At 34.7% G+C, this 13220-nt stretch overlaps 1 pseudogene; it reads right to left on the reverse strand.

Annotated features, from left to right (window-relative positions):
- The window catches only part of LOC109168041, a 28104-nt pseudogene extending 15118 nt beyond the window's left edge, over positions 1 to 12986 (reverse strand).
- Between the last annotated feature and the right edge of the window lie 234 nt (positions 12987 to 13220).

Here is a 13220-nt window from a genome sequence, read left to right on the forward strand (position 1 = left end):
TTGTCGGCCTTCTACCACCCCTTGACGGGCCAGAAAATGGTCTTGGCCTAGGCCTTTCAGTTGCCTTAGTGAAGACTGTCATAGGAGTAGCCTTCACATTCATCACTTCTTTCTTTTCCTGCTTTGGAAAAGGTTTGTTCCACTTTTTAACTTCTTGTTTTCCAGGTGCATTGGAGGAGCTAGGCAAGTTCAATATATTGAGCCCTCCGCTGGCTTCGATGCTCAATTCCATGTCGTGAGCATGACTGGATAATTCCTCAAAGGACTTTGGCTTAATCCCTTGTAGGATATAGGAGAGTTCAAAGTGCATCCCTTGGATGCACATCTCAATTGCAGAACTTTGGGATATTCTTTCTTTGCAATTCAGGCATAGTTCCCTCCACCTTTCGATGTAGGTACCGGCGCGTTCACCCTTCCATTGGCGAGTAGTAGTGAGTTCCAAGAAGCTGACCGTTCTCCTTGTGCTATAGAAACGAGTTAAGAACTCACGTTCCATATCATGCCAGCTATCAATGCAGCCGGGCGCGAGGTCAGTGTACCAATCAAACGCAGTTCCCTTTAATGAACGGACAAACTGCTTTACCAACAGATCGCCATAAGTCCCTGCATCATTGCATGTTTCCACAAAGTGGGCAATGTGCTGTCGGGGATTTCCCTTGCCATCGAATTGCTGGAACTTAGGAGGTTGATAGCCGTAGGGCATCTTCAACTCCTCAATTCTTTGTGTGTAGGGCTTAGCATAGGAATATGAAGGTTGGCCTTCATCCAACTTGCCTTTGATGGCCCCCATTATGTAGTCCTTCAACTGATCCACCGGTATCATGCCTTCGGTAACTGGAATAGTTTTCTCAGTTGCAGGTAAGTGGGAAGCAGCTTCTCCTACTACATGGCTAACATGAGGTGGTGGTGATTGCTGACCAACCTCTTCTTGCCCTTCAGGTTGCTTTCCTGGAGCACGGCTTCCTTGCTCCTCCATGATGCTTCCTACCCTATTATCGAGGGTGTTAAGCCGTTTCTCTTGATTTTGGAGAGCGACAGCCATTCCTTCCAGAGACTTAGCAATTCTAGCTAATTGCTCCTCCACAGACTCTGTGTTTGTCGCCATGGCCGGCATGACGTTGTAGACATGCGACCACTCAGGTGTAGCCTTCCATAATGGATGAGGCGGAGTTGCGGGGGAAGTGCTCCCGCTACTAGCGTTCCTTTGCATAGAAGTTGGACTACCACCATCGGTAGCTCCCTTGGGAGAGGGTGGACTTCCAGCAAAAGCAATTGCCTTTGAGGCAGCAGGGGCCTTGTCGAGCCTTCGAACCACCCGTCGTGCCATGAACTGAGGTTCAGGTACTCGGACCCCCAAATCCTTTGCGCGGTTCCTTGTCAGCGGACCTTGCGTTTTCTGGGTCGTGCCAGAGCTAGCTACGGGCGTAGACTTGGTAGCTTGGGCATAGGTCCTCCTGAACATGGGATTGTTCGATGCCATTTGATGCGCAGGTAGAGGTATAGTAGTAGTAGAGAGATGAGAGGCAGAGCTGTCCCACTGGGCGTGCCAAAATATGTAAACGCGAAAAACTTGAATTGTATATATTCAAAATTCAAAGTATCGGTTACAAGTAGTATCAAGTATATATCAAACGGGAAGGGGTACAATCTCTGTATATGAGAAATCCTCTGATTCTCTACTACAAGTATGCCTGTTAGAAGTGTGCCAAATTTGGAATATGCCAAATTGGAAGTGTGCTGAGTTCAGAGTATGCTGAACTTGAAGTATGCCGAATTGGAAGTGTGCCGAGTTCAAAGTATGTTGAACTGGAAGTATGCCAAGTTCGGGAGTATGGCCGAACTGGAATAGTTCCTTGCTAAAGGGCCTTCGGAGTTAGTAGCTTGTTCCTCAATGAAGGGCTAATGTGCAGCTTGATCTTCAAAGAAGGGCTTCCGGTGTTCAAGTGGCGTATTCCTCAGCGCAATATACGCAGTATATATAACTGCGGGCGTGTTCCAGACGATATCCTAGCGAGATTTCGGCAGAGCTTCGATATGCAGATTTTCAGACCCCATTCTTGAAAATGAAACCACTATTTATAGTGGTGAGTGTGAGGGAAAATCTCCAACCAACTCTTAATTCCTTATTTAATTTAATTTCTTTAATTAAATTAAGGAATGTACCGGGACACCATTGTGTCCAGGTTCATGATTTCATTAAATTTCCAAATAATATCAAATATTCAAATTTCCCAAAATTATATAATCCACATATAATTTTGATGGGCCAAGACCAAGTCAAACCCACTAACTAGGCAACCCAATTCATCCAAGCAGCCTGGTCCAACTTGATTAAATATTTCATCATCTCGGGCCGAACAATCCAACATCCAATTACATTTAATTAAGTAATTAAACCAATTAAATATTTAAGGGGCCATTTAATTAACCCAATTAAATAAATATTAGTCCAATTAACCTAATTAAAGTAATTAATTTAACAATCAATTATCCATCATGGTCCAATAATATTATTTAAATTTTTCAATGCTTACAGTTAGAAAGGGGGGAGAGTCGATACGAAACTAAGCATTTAGGATAAGTATAATAGGCATACGAGTTGGTCCCCTGCTAACAAAAATGCATCATATATCTAGACATTTAATTGGCGTTGCAGGAGGATAAGCGCTTAACATCTGCTCGATCTTTCGGTATTCGCTGTTCGACCTCATGATTTCAAGTGGTCGGTTTGGTTCCCATAAAAAGTGGTCGGTTTAGACCCCCTTGAAAACTAGTCAGTCCTCGGCCTTAATGGTCGGCCCTTAGCCTCATCGATTGACCTTAGCCTCACCAGTCGGCCTACAACCTCAGTGGTCGACCTAAGTGGTTGGTCCTTAGCCTTAGTGGTCAACTTAAGTGATTGGCCTTAGAGAGGTGATCGGATATCCTATGGAGTTGGTCAGATTTCTCACGAGGGTGGTCAAAATTCTCGCCTTAGTTGAATACTACGCTTATGGTTGTACTCTTTTTTCCTTAGCTAAGTTTTTTAACTAACCAAGTTTTTCTTAGTCTAAGGTTTTTAACGAGGAAAGTAGCGTAATCTATGCCCCCTATACTTAGCTCTGACTTAGGAAGCTCACCATGGACTGCTCGGTTTTGACAGCTGCGTCCAAAAAGAACACCACCCGTATGGTCAAACCCATTCAAAGATGTGTTGGCAAGGAGTAAAATCGGTCTAAAAGAACGGTGGACTTGGTATTTTGTCAATAAGCTATTGGATGAGGAGTAACTGGTCGGAAAAAAACTTGGCTTTTAGAGGCGAAGAACTGGTTGGAGAATGCTCTTAGAAATACTTTCCTGAGACATCGGTTTTGTGAAATGATGGATGATGTACTAGGGCCCATGGCCCCACGTCCTGACACGAGCAGGATTGAGCAACTTGGGCATAATGGATGATGTACTAGGGCCCATGGCCCCACGTCCTGACATGAGCAGGATTGAGCAACTTGGGCATATTTGTAGTCCAATAAAGATTGAGTTTATTATTCATAATGTAATAAGGATTGAAATTATTATTCATAATGTAGTAGGATTGGATTCTTTATTCCGATCCCAAAGTAACAATGACTCCCAATATGAGGCAGTCTAGAATTGTTATTCCTTGTAGGACCTGTAACCCAAAATATGTATAAATAGACCGAGTTCTACTACATAGACTCCCAAAATTCTACTCCCTCATTTATACTCCCTGAGGTGGCAAATCAGGATTGGTTATTTTCATCATGTGGGTCCACAGAAAAATGTCAACATCAAGAGCATGTGAGAGGGAGTACAAGTTGGGAGTTTAAAATGGGAGTACACCAAGTATTTTTCAAATAGACCCCCATACATAGGGAGAGGACAAGCAATATTCATCACTACAACATAATTATTCTCTCCATATTCTTTATATTTCTCATATACTCGTTATTTTAGCATAGTGTTGGCCATCCTTTGACTGTTCAAAAATCATAAAACCAACAGATTAGAAAGTAGACTTGGTTATAGTGATCCAAACAACTGATTTGACAACATTTTTCCTATATTTATTGATAATTACAAGAGCTTTATAGTTTTTTTTTCCCCGACCAAATGATTATCCTAGAAACCTCGCAAGACAAGCCATTTATTGGCATTAGGAACAAGAAAGATCAAAGCCTGACTAAGAAACATACACATGGCTCATTACTAATCAGATATCATTTTCCCCTTAACAAAAATGCACATTGCATATATTTACGTCAAGTACCACTAAATTAAAATAAGAATAAAAACAGATTGACAATTCAAATGACACATGGTTATCAAGCATATCAAGCATTGGTTACTAAAATTATACTCAAATAATCATGGAGTCAAAGCATAGGTAATTGATAAATACTTACAATTGATGGGAGGAATTAAGAACAACTAGAATTTATTCTTGCAATTGATCGAACTGAAACTTCAATAATCCTGAGTTAGAATAAACGGGTTTAGAACCCAACCTTTCAAATCCACCAAAGTCTCAAAACAAAGGATAAAAAGTAGAATTTGATGATCAAATCTTAAGCTGTGTTCTAATGAAAATAGATAATGGAGGTGTTTGGTAAATAGCTGTTAGTTGATTGGGTTAGCGAATTTGACTAGTTGATAATATTAGCTGATTGTAGAAATATGTTGTTAGAGATTTATATAGTAATGAGAGTTAATGGTTCAGATGAACTATCATGAAAAGCTTAAATAATATTTGGAGTTGTGGAGTTATAAATATTATTTTAGTTTGGTAGAAAGTAAGTTGGGAACACAAATCGTTATTCAAATGATGGATTCGGTTGTATCAAATTCGTTAATTTAACGAATCGAAAGATTCAGGTTTAACGAGTTGATGGCATGCGTTTTGTTTATTTGGTTGGGTTGCACGAATCAATGCTTTCGAGTACATTCTTTCGTGCTTAACGTTTTGAATGTTGGAAATGATTTCGTGTGAAGCGAGCTTTATATTATAACCTTTCACGAAAATGATTTGCTTCTTTCGGCAACATGAAACTAAGGAAATTAGTTTCATTTCCAAAGCCACGAAAGTAGTTTCATTTCCAAAGCCTTTTGGCTTGTATGTACTGCATGCATAGTATTAGTATATATTTTATATGTTTATTCATTTTGCATGTTAACATGGAATGAATAATAAATATATATAATATATATTTTTAACTTTGTTATTTTGTATGCAGTGCATGAACCTACGAAGGTCCATATCATATGAATATATATAATATTCATATATATATTTCCCATGCTTGATATATCAGATAAGATATATCTTATGTAAGTTAAATTTTAAATTTAAATGATTAACTTCCTTGTAACTTCTCCAACAGTTATATTTTGCATCTATAAATATGTGGAGAAACATTTGAAGATTAACATGCAATAAACTTGCATTAAACTGAGATATTTCACAGTACTGCATTTCAACAGGAAGTTCTTAAACAAAGCAACTTAAGAATTTCATCATCTTCTTGTATCCCATAAGATTAAATCTTGAACTTTGTTGCTTTATATAAGGGAGATTTAAAGCTTATAGGAAACTGATCACACGCCTGAAGATCCTGTTTCCTCACTTCCCTATCATCAAACACTCCATTTTTCTAACATATGTTTGATAAATTAGCTGATTACATGCAAAATGACTTTCTCAAAAAGCTTATCGAAAAAGTTACTTTGAGTATCTTTTTGAATTTTAGGAGGGGGGGGGGGGGGGGGAGGGGGGTGTATTCAATCATGACTTTCATAGAGTTTTAAAGACTTTTATGAACTTCAAAAGTTTGTGGGTATTCAATTCAAACTTTTAGAGAGTCTTTACAAGTCAGGCGATATTCAATCAAGATTTTTAAAGAGTCTTTAAAAGTAGTGTGGTATTCGATTAAGACTTTTAGAGAGTCTTTAAAAGTCACGTGATATTCAAAAAGTTATGAACTTTTGTAGACTTTTTAATTTTAAGACTTTTGTAAACTTTTTCTTCTCAAATATAAATAGTTGAAATCCAACCATCAACCCCCAGATTTCAAAATTTTCTTTCTAACAACTTTGAATGTTTTATCTCTCAATTAAAACTCTATTTTTTCTCCCAATTTAAACTTTATAAACCTAGCTAAATTTAATAAAATTATTTTTTTCTTCATTATCCTATATTTTCCTCATACCTAAACTCTACCAATTTTTCTCTCTCCTAAACTTTACAATCTTCCTCTAAAAATTTGAAATAATATTATTTTTACTTCATTATTGCTTGTTTATATTGATTTTTATTTTTTCTATGAATTTTTTTATCCCTAACTTTCTCTAATTCTCACTAAATACATGAACAAAGCAAATTTTTCATCATCAAATTTTAGTATATGTTTCATAATATTCATATAAATACTTATATATTTTGATTTTTATTCTTTTTATGTTTATATTCGTAATATATATATTTCTTTTTTTTTTTAACAATAAGTTACTACGAATAACGAACTACTGTTCGCAACAACAATTTGGGGTTGCAAACACTAACACCTTGTTGTTGTTCGCAGTCTCAAATTGCTATTGCAAATAATAGTTCTTTGCGTGATGCCTAGCAATATATCAGTATAAATAAATAAATAAATAAATAAATAAATAAAAATATATATATATATATATATATATATATATATATATATATATATATTATAAATATTAGATTTTTATTTTTTATTTTTTATTTTATGCAACTTGTAATTATATTTTTAAATATTTTATTTGATCAATTCTTTTATTATAAATTTTATTATTCAATATTGTTATGAATTTCTAATGAAATATTTTTTTTGATGTTTATTAATAATATATATAAGTAATTAGCATATAAGTCTCCACATACTATGGATAAAAATAATAATGTTGAGAATGTTGATGTGGGTGAAGAACTATATAATAAGAAAATTTTATGATATATTATAAATGTTTTGTAAGAAAATTATAAATGATAAGAATCAAAATCTTTGAAAGTTTGTAAGGATGTATTCATTTTAGAATTTCAATGACTTTTGTAGACTTTTTAAAATAAAAAGTTGATAAAAGTCTATGAATGTTTTTTATATAGAGTTTTATAGAGTCTTATAAAGTTTTAAAAAGTTTTGAACGACTCTATGAAATTTAATCAAAGTTTATTAATAAAATCTATCATTTTAAAAGTCTTTAAAACTCTACAAAAGTCATGATTGAATACACCCCCCTTAGTGTTTTGGAGAAATAAACTGTTACAAAAAATTAATTAATCAAATATTGATTTTTTAACCAAATAAAACTGTTAATAGTAGTCAAATAAGCTAAAATTGACTATAAGCTAGCTATGTTTCCAAACAGGCCGAGCTTCTCTATTTTTCTGAGGCTAATTAGGTTCCAAAAAGTATTTTGTTCATTAAAGAGGGAGACTCTTGGTCTTTGAAACTGAAGTAACTAAAATTAAAGAATTAAATTGTTAAATTAGTAGCCTCTTGTGACCATGTGGTACATGATGGACTATTGTTATAGTGTTCATCTTCTTTTGCTTTTTGATTAGCTAGCTCAATGTCCCCACGCGGTATAGGACATACCATTCTATTTCTAAGTCAATTTTAATTTTTAAATCATTCAAAAATTTACCATTATTTTTTTTTTCTCTACTTTTGCCCCAAAATTCCCTATTTCACAAAATTAAGCCAAAAAATATTAATTAGAGTAAATTTCATCCACAATTTAGTCAAAATCTCTAATCAAAACAGCATTAGTTACAAATCTTTCAAAATTTCACGTCTTTCTCCCTTGCAAGATCAATCGTTATGCGTTGGACCCGTGTCCAGCATGCTTGCTGGACACGGGTAACAGTACCATTAGGCATTGTTATCTTCTTTTTTTTCTTTTTTTTTTTTTTTTTTAAAAAAAAATTTCAGACCGCTTCGTTATAGGAGTATATGTTCATAATTTTATTACTATATGTTAATAACTGTACATTCATAACTCCATAACTGTACGTTCATATCTCTATAACTGTACATTCATAACTCCATAACTGTACATTTATAACTCCATAATTGTACATTCATAATTTTCGAAGCTCTATGTTCACAATTTTAGAGCTCTATGTTCATAATTTTATCACTATATGTTCATAATTGTAAGTTCATAATGTTAGAGCTCTTTGTTCATAATTCGATCATGTACATTCATAATTCCATAACTGTAGATTCATAATCTCATAACTGTAGATTCATAACTCCATAACTGTAGATTCATAACTCTATAACTGTACATTCATAACTCCATAATTGTACATTCATAATCTTCGAAGCTCTATATTCACAATTTTAAAGCTCCATGGTCATAATTTTATCACTATATATGTTCATAATTGTAAGTTCATAATGTTAGAGCTTTGTGTTCATAATTTCATAATTGCATAACTGTACATTCATAACGACATAACTGTACATTCATAATCAAAAAAATAATAATAATAATGCCGTTAACGGCAAAACGCGCGCGATTTTTTTTTTTTTTTTTTTTTTTTTTTTAACTAAATGACGCGTTTTTTTTGAAAAACGACGTCATTTTGGGCCCGTGTCCACAATCGGGTCCAGGGCATAATTTGCCTTGCAAGATCCCACATGTATACATTATACCTTTTATGTTAGTTTATAAAATTCCTGGATCACTAAGATGTGAGCTGCCCGGCCCTTGCCATGTACGGCTAAGGCAACGGCACAAGGCCCCAAACTTTTGGGGGCCAATTTTTTTAAAAAATTATTTTATATATAATTCATTATTTTTATATTTGATAATTATTTTGTTACAATCAACTAGTCTTAATTGTAATTGAAAATAAAATTTTAGAAGGAATTGATATCAAAATTTTGGTGAATAATTTTTTATTTTAATATGCATAAAAATATCATTTTTAAATTAAATTTTGAGTTGTATTTTTTTCTTTGTTGAATTTTTATGCATTATATTTTAAAAAAAAATATTACATTTTATTTTTGTAATATATATATATATATATATATATATATATATATATATATATATATATATATATATATATATATATATATATATAATACAATAACTTGAAGTCCATATGAATTCGAACTCAATTACCTCAGTCATAGAGATTTTCTAGATTTTCTAGAATTATATCTTTATCTTTCAAAAGTGTTTTTAGATTATGTTCCTTACCATTATAAATAGAGATCTCTATGTATCAATATAGCCAAATCTAAATGTTAAAAAAATATATCTCTTCCATTATGTTATTGTCTCTCTATTATTGTGTTTGTCTTTCTCGTTTTACTTTATTACATTTAGATTGCATCTCGGAATTAAAATGATGAAGGTTGAAACTAAACTATTAGACAGGACCCATAATTTTAATGAAACGGTGTTGGATGTGAGAAGCAAAATTTTGACGAATTAAAAGTTTATTTTCACACTAACTAATTAAATTAATATTAGTGGTATGTATTTAATAAAGATATTAGGAATCAATAATATTTTTTAAAAAAAATTTAAATATTAGAGTTTTCACGTCATTATCACTTAAAAATAGTACATATTCTTATGTCTAACTTGATCATTAAGATATCCTATATTTTCCCACGTTGTAACTTGTAACATGCATGGACTAACCAACGTAAGGTTAGTTAGGTGTTTAGTAGCAACTTCATGTTAAATTAGTCTACCGGTGCCTACCAAATTGTACGTTTGAAAGCAAACCAAACACTCATGACACATATTTTTATTTGTTTCACAAGTAACAAGTGAAACTATAGTGTTCCCTAAAATATATAGAGGCCATCGAGAATGGTCCCTTGTACGATCTATGCGATTAATTATGTGTATGAATTGTTTCACGTGGGAGTGGAGATATAGGTAGTGAGAACATTAATTGACCTCTCTCCTAATGCAATTTTTTCCTTGCATTTTATTTGCTTATTTATTTTGCCATGTGAGACAGCTTTTGAAGCTTGCCCATTTAGAGAAACTTTAATGAATATGTTGAATTGTAACTTTATTCAATCAAAGCAATTAATTCTTGGTGGTACAAAAAAATAATAATACATTAGAGTACAATTCCTAAAAACAAATGTGTTTCAAGAGTATATTTAAAAAAAAAAAAAAGATAAAAAAAAAATGTGAGTGACCAGGTAATTAGCAAAGATCCTAACACATTTGCTCTAAGTTATTGAATCAACCTCAAGAACTAGCTTTGAGACTTGAAAAACTATCATTGTCAAGATAATAATATATTGTGTTTACAAATACTAGAGCTAGATACTAAACACAGGCAAGTGAGACAATTATTGTTGGGCAATAGATTGGAGGGTCAAGTAAAAAGTTTTACTATCAAAATGCGGTGTTGATTGTTATACAAGTATAAAAAATAAACTTATACATTCACTACCAACTATAACTTTTGGCGTAGTAATAAACCCTTGATCCTAACAGGGGATCGTTATGCTGTGCATCCGTATGCACCATGCATGGTGCATACGGATGCAAAAACGACGTCGTTTTATTAAAAACGCGCATCCCACTTAAAAAAAAATTCAGTTTCGATTCCCCTCAACAGCATTATGTTGTTCATTCATTCTGGAATTTTAGTTCATAGATTCTGGAATTTTAGTTCATTGATTATGGATATTTAGACGTGAATCGAAACTAATTTTTTTTGCATTCATGCTGGATATTTAGTTCATTCATTATGGATATTTAGTTCAATCATTATGGCTTTTTAGTTCATTCATTCTAGAAATTAAGTTCATAGATTCTGGAATTTTAGTTCATCGATTCTGAAATTTTAGTTCATTGATTTTGGATAAAAACTTAAAATTATGCACAATATAATGTTGTTGCTGGGAATCGAAACTGATTTTTTTTTTTTTTTTTTAAAGTGAGACGCGCGTTTTTAATAAACCGACGTCATTTTTGCATCCGTATGCACCATGTATGGTGCATACGGATGCACAACATAATTTACCCCTAACAGTCATATTGATTGTATGCCTTTGTATAAATAACTATTAGAATATAATGATAGTTTATAAATAGACTCTATTATGCATATATATATATATATATATATATATATATATATATATATATATAGCTTAAAATAAGGTATAAGTTTCTAAATAAGCACTGCCAAACAGGGCATTTGTGTTTCCTTGTTTTTCATTTGCAGATTCTTATTATTTCCATGCTACATAAATTAATGAGTTAATTCCACCAATAGTCCTCCGACTATCGTGATTTTCCAAAATTGGTCCTCGTCTTTTAATTTGGACGAAAAAGACACTTAACTTTCAGATTTGTTCCAACATTAGTCCTTCCGTTAATTTTCAGTTATTTAGGCGTTAATTAGGCGTTAGTATAGAGGATAAAATGGTCATTTTATTAGCTATCTCTTAAGTAAATTATACCACTGTAATTTCAATCCTTTTTTACAGTTTCAGTATACTTCCAGCTGCTTCACTGCCGAAAAGGTCCAAATGCCGGGAAGAAACGGTGGTTGTTGTGTCCATTGTAGCCGTCGCGCCGCCGGAAAGCACGTCGAGAAGAGTTGTTCGTCGTTGCCTCCTGCTCTGTTCGCCGAGAAAAAACAGGGGTTACCGGAAGCTCATTGAGAGAGCAACTTGACGGGGAGATCCAGCCGCCGCCACTGTTAGTTACCGTCGTCGCCAACCACTGTTGCAACGTTGAGAGGGAACCAGAGCATGAACCTGCCTTCGCTGGATCCATTGTAGCGGCCACGCCGCCGGAAAGCATCATCATCAACTTCGCCAGATCTCCCGCCGCTGCTTCTTGCCGCCAATAGATCTGCTACAACAGAAGGTTGCCGAAGCTCATTGGAGGCCGAAACTGCCGAGGAGAACGAAGCTGCTACGCTGATATGCTCACGTCGGAATGGAGGACGCCTTCTTGCTGCGGGAAAAGCTGCTACGTTAGAGAAGGAAGCTCGCCACTGCTCCACGATGTCGCCGGTGAAGAGCTTCTTGCACCGGTCACCGCCACTGTCGCTGCTACTCTGCTGGCCGAGAGAGAGACAGAGAACGGAAGAGAGACAGAGGCTCAAGGTGGTGGATTGTCGGTGGAAGAGGGAGAGAGAGACGGTGGTTCATGGTCTAATACATACCGCTATACTGCTTTCCAACTAATAATCACGGCTAAATGTGAATTAAAGATGTGGTTCCATATGTGAGTTTGAGCATCAAGAATTTCACTATCTTTCTCTGCAATATGTGGAAGGGGTGATGCCATTTTTAGCTTCACTGGAGATTTTTTTTTTTTTCTTTTTTTATCATTCTTAAGAGTAAAAAATACACAAATAGAGAAACTTAAATTTGTAGTTCACTGAACACCACAATAATCATCTAGCACTTAACTTCCTTGAGACCATGGGCAAAGTACACGAATGTTGGGTCTGTGGCACCATCCTTGTAGTAAGCAAACACAAGAGTGTTATCATCAGCCATGCTCTCTCCCACAAAAAATTGCAGGTCACTAGGCTTTGAGAGCAGGAACTTGGTTGCTCCCTCAATGTTTTTCTTGAACACCTCTTGTTTCTCGGCATCCAGCTTAGGGGTCAACAGTTTGATGTATTTCTTAATGTATGCTACAAATTGCTTCTTATCAAAGGCAAGTTGCTCCTAGAGTCTGAAAGTGTCAACAATGTAGACGACCACCTTACCAGCTTGGTCATCAACTCCCTCATCCTCATAACCACCTTCTGCAGATGGGTTTGCCCCAATATCTCTTCAACTGCTCCCTGGACCACCCAGTTTCTCAACTTCCCACAGAACCCCGTCCTCAATTTCCTTGTTGCAAAATGAGTCAGAGAGAAGCTCATCACCAGTTAGTAAATCCTGATAGACCAGCATGGTTGATAGCTTGAGCTCTCTCGAGATGCTCCGAACTGAGATTGAAGAAGATAACTAGGAAAAGACCCCTTTACCCTTTAACTTAACGTCCATATAAATCTTAGTTAACGGAAGGACCAATGGTGGAACACTTTTGATAGTCAAGGGTTTATTTTGTCCAAATTAAAAGACGAGGACCAAATTTAAAAAATCACAATAATCGGAGGACTATTGCTGGAATTAACTCTAAATTAATTAAGTCCTATGTAAAGTAATTAAAAAGAGTTCCAAGATATTAGA

The sequence above is a fragment of the Ipomoea nil genome, unplaced genomic scaffold (assembly GCF_001879475.1).
Source record: "Ipomoea nil cultivar Tokyo-kokei standard unplaced genomic scaffold, Asagao_1.1 scaffold3172, whole genome shotgun sequence".
NCBI classification, from domain to species: Eukaryota; Viridiplantae; Streptophyta; class Magnoliopsida; order Solanales; family Convolvulaceae; genus Ipomoea; species Ipomoea nil.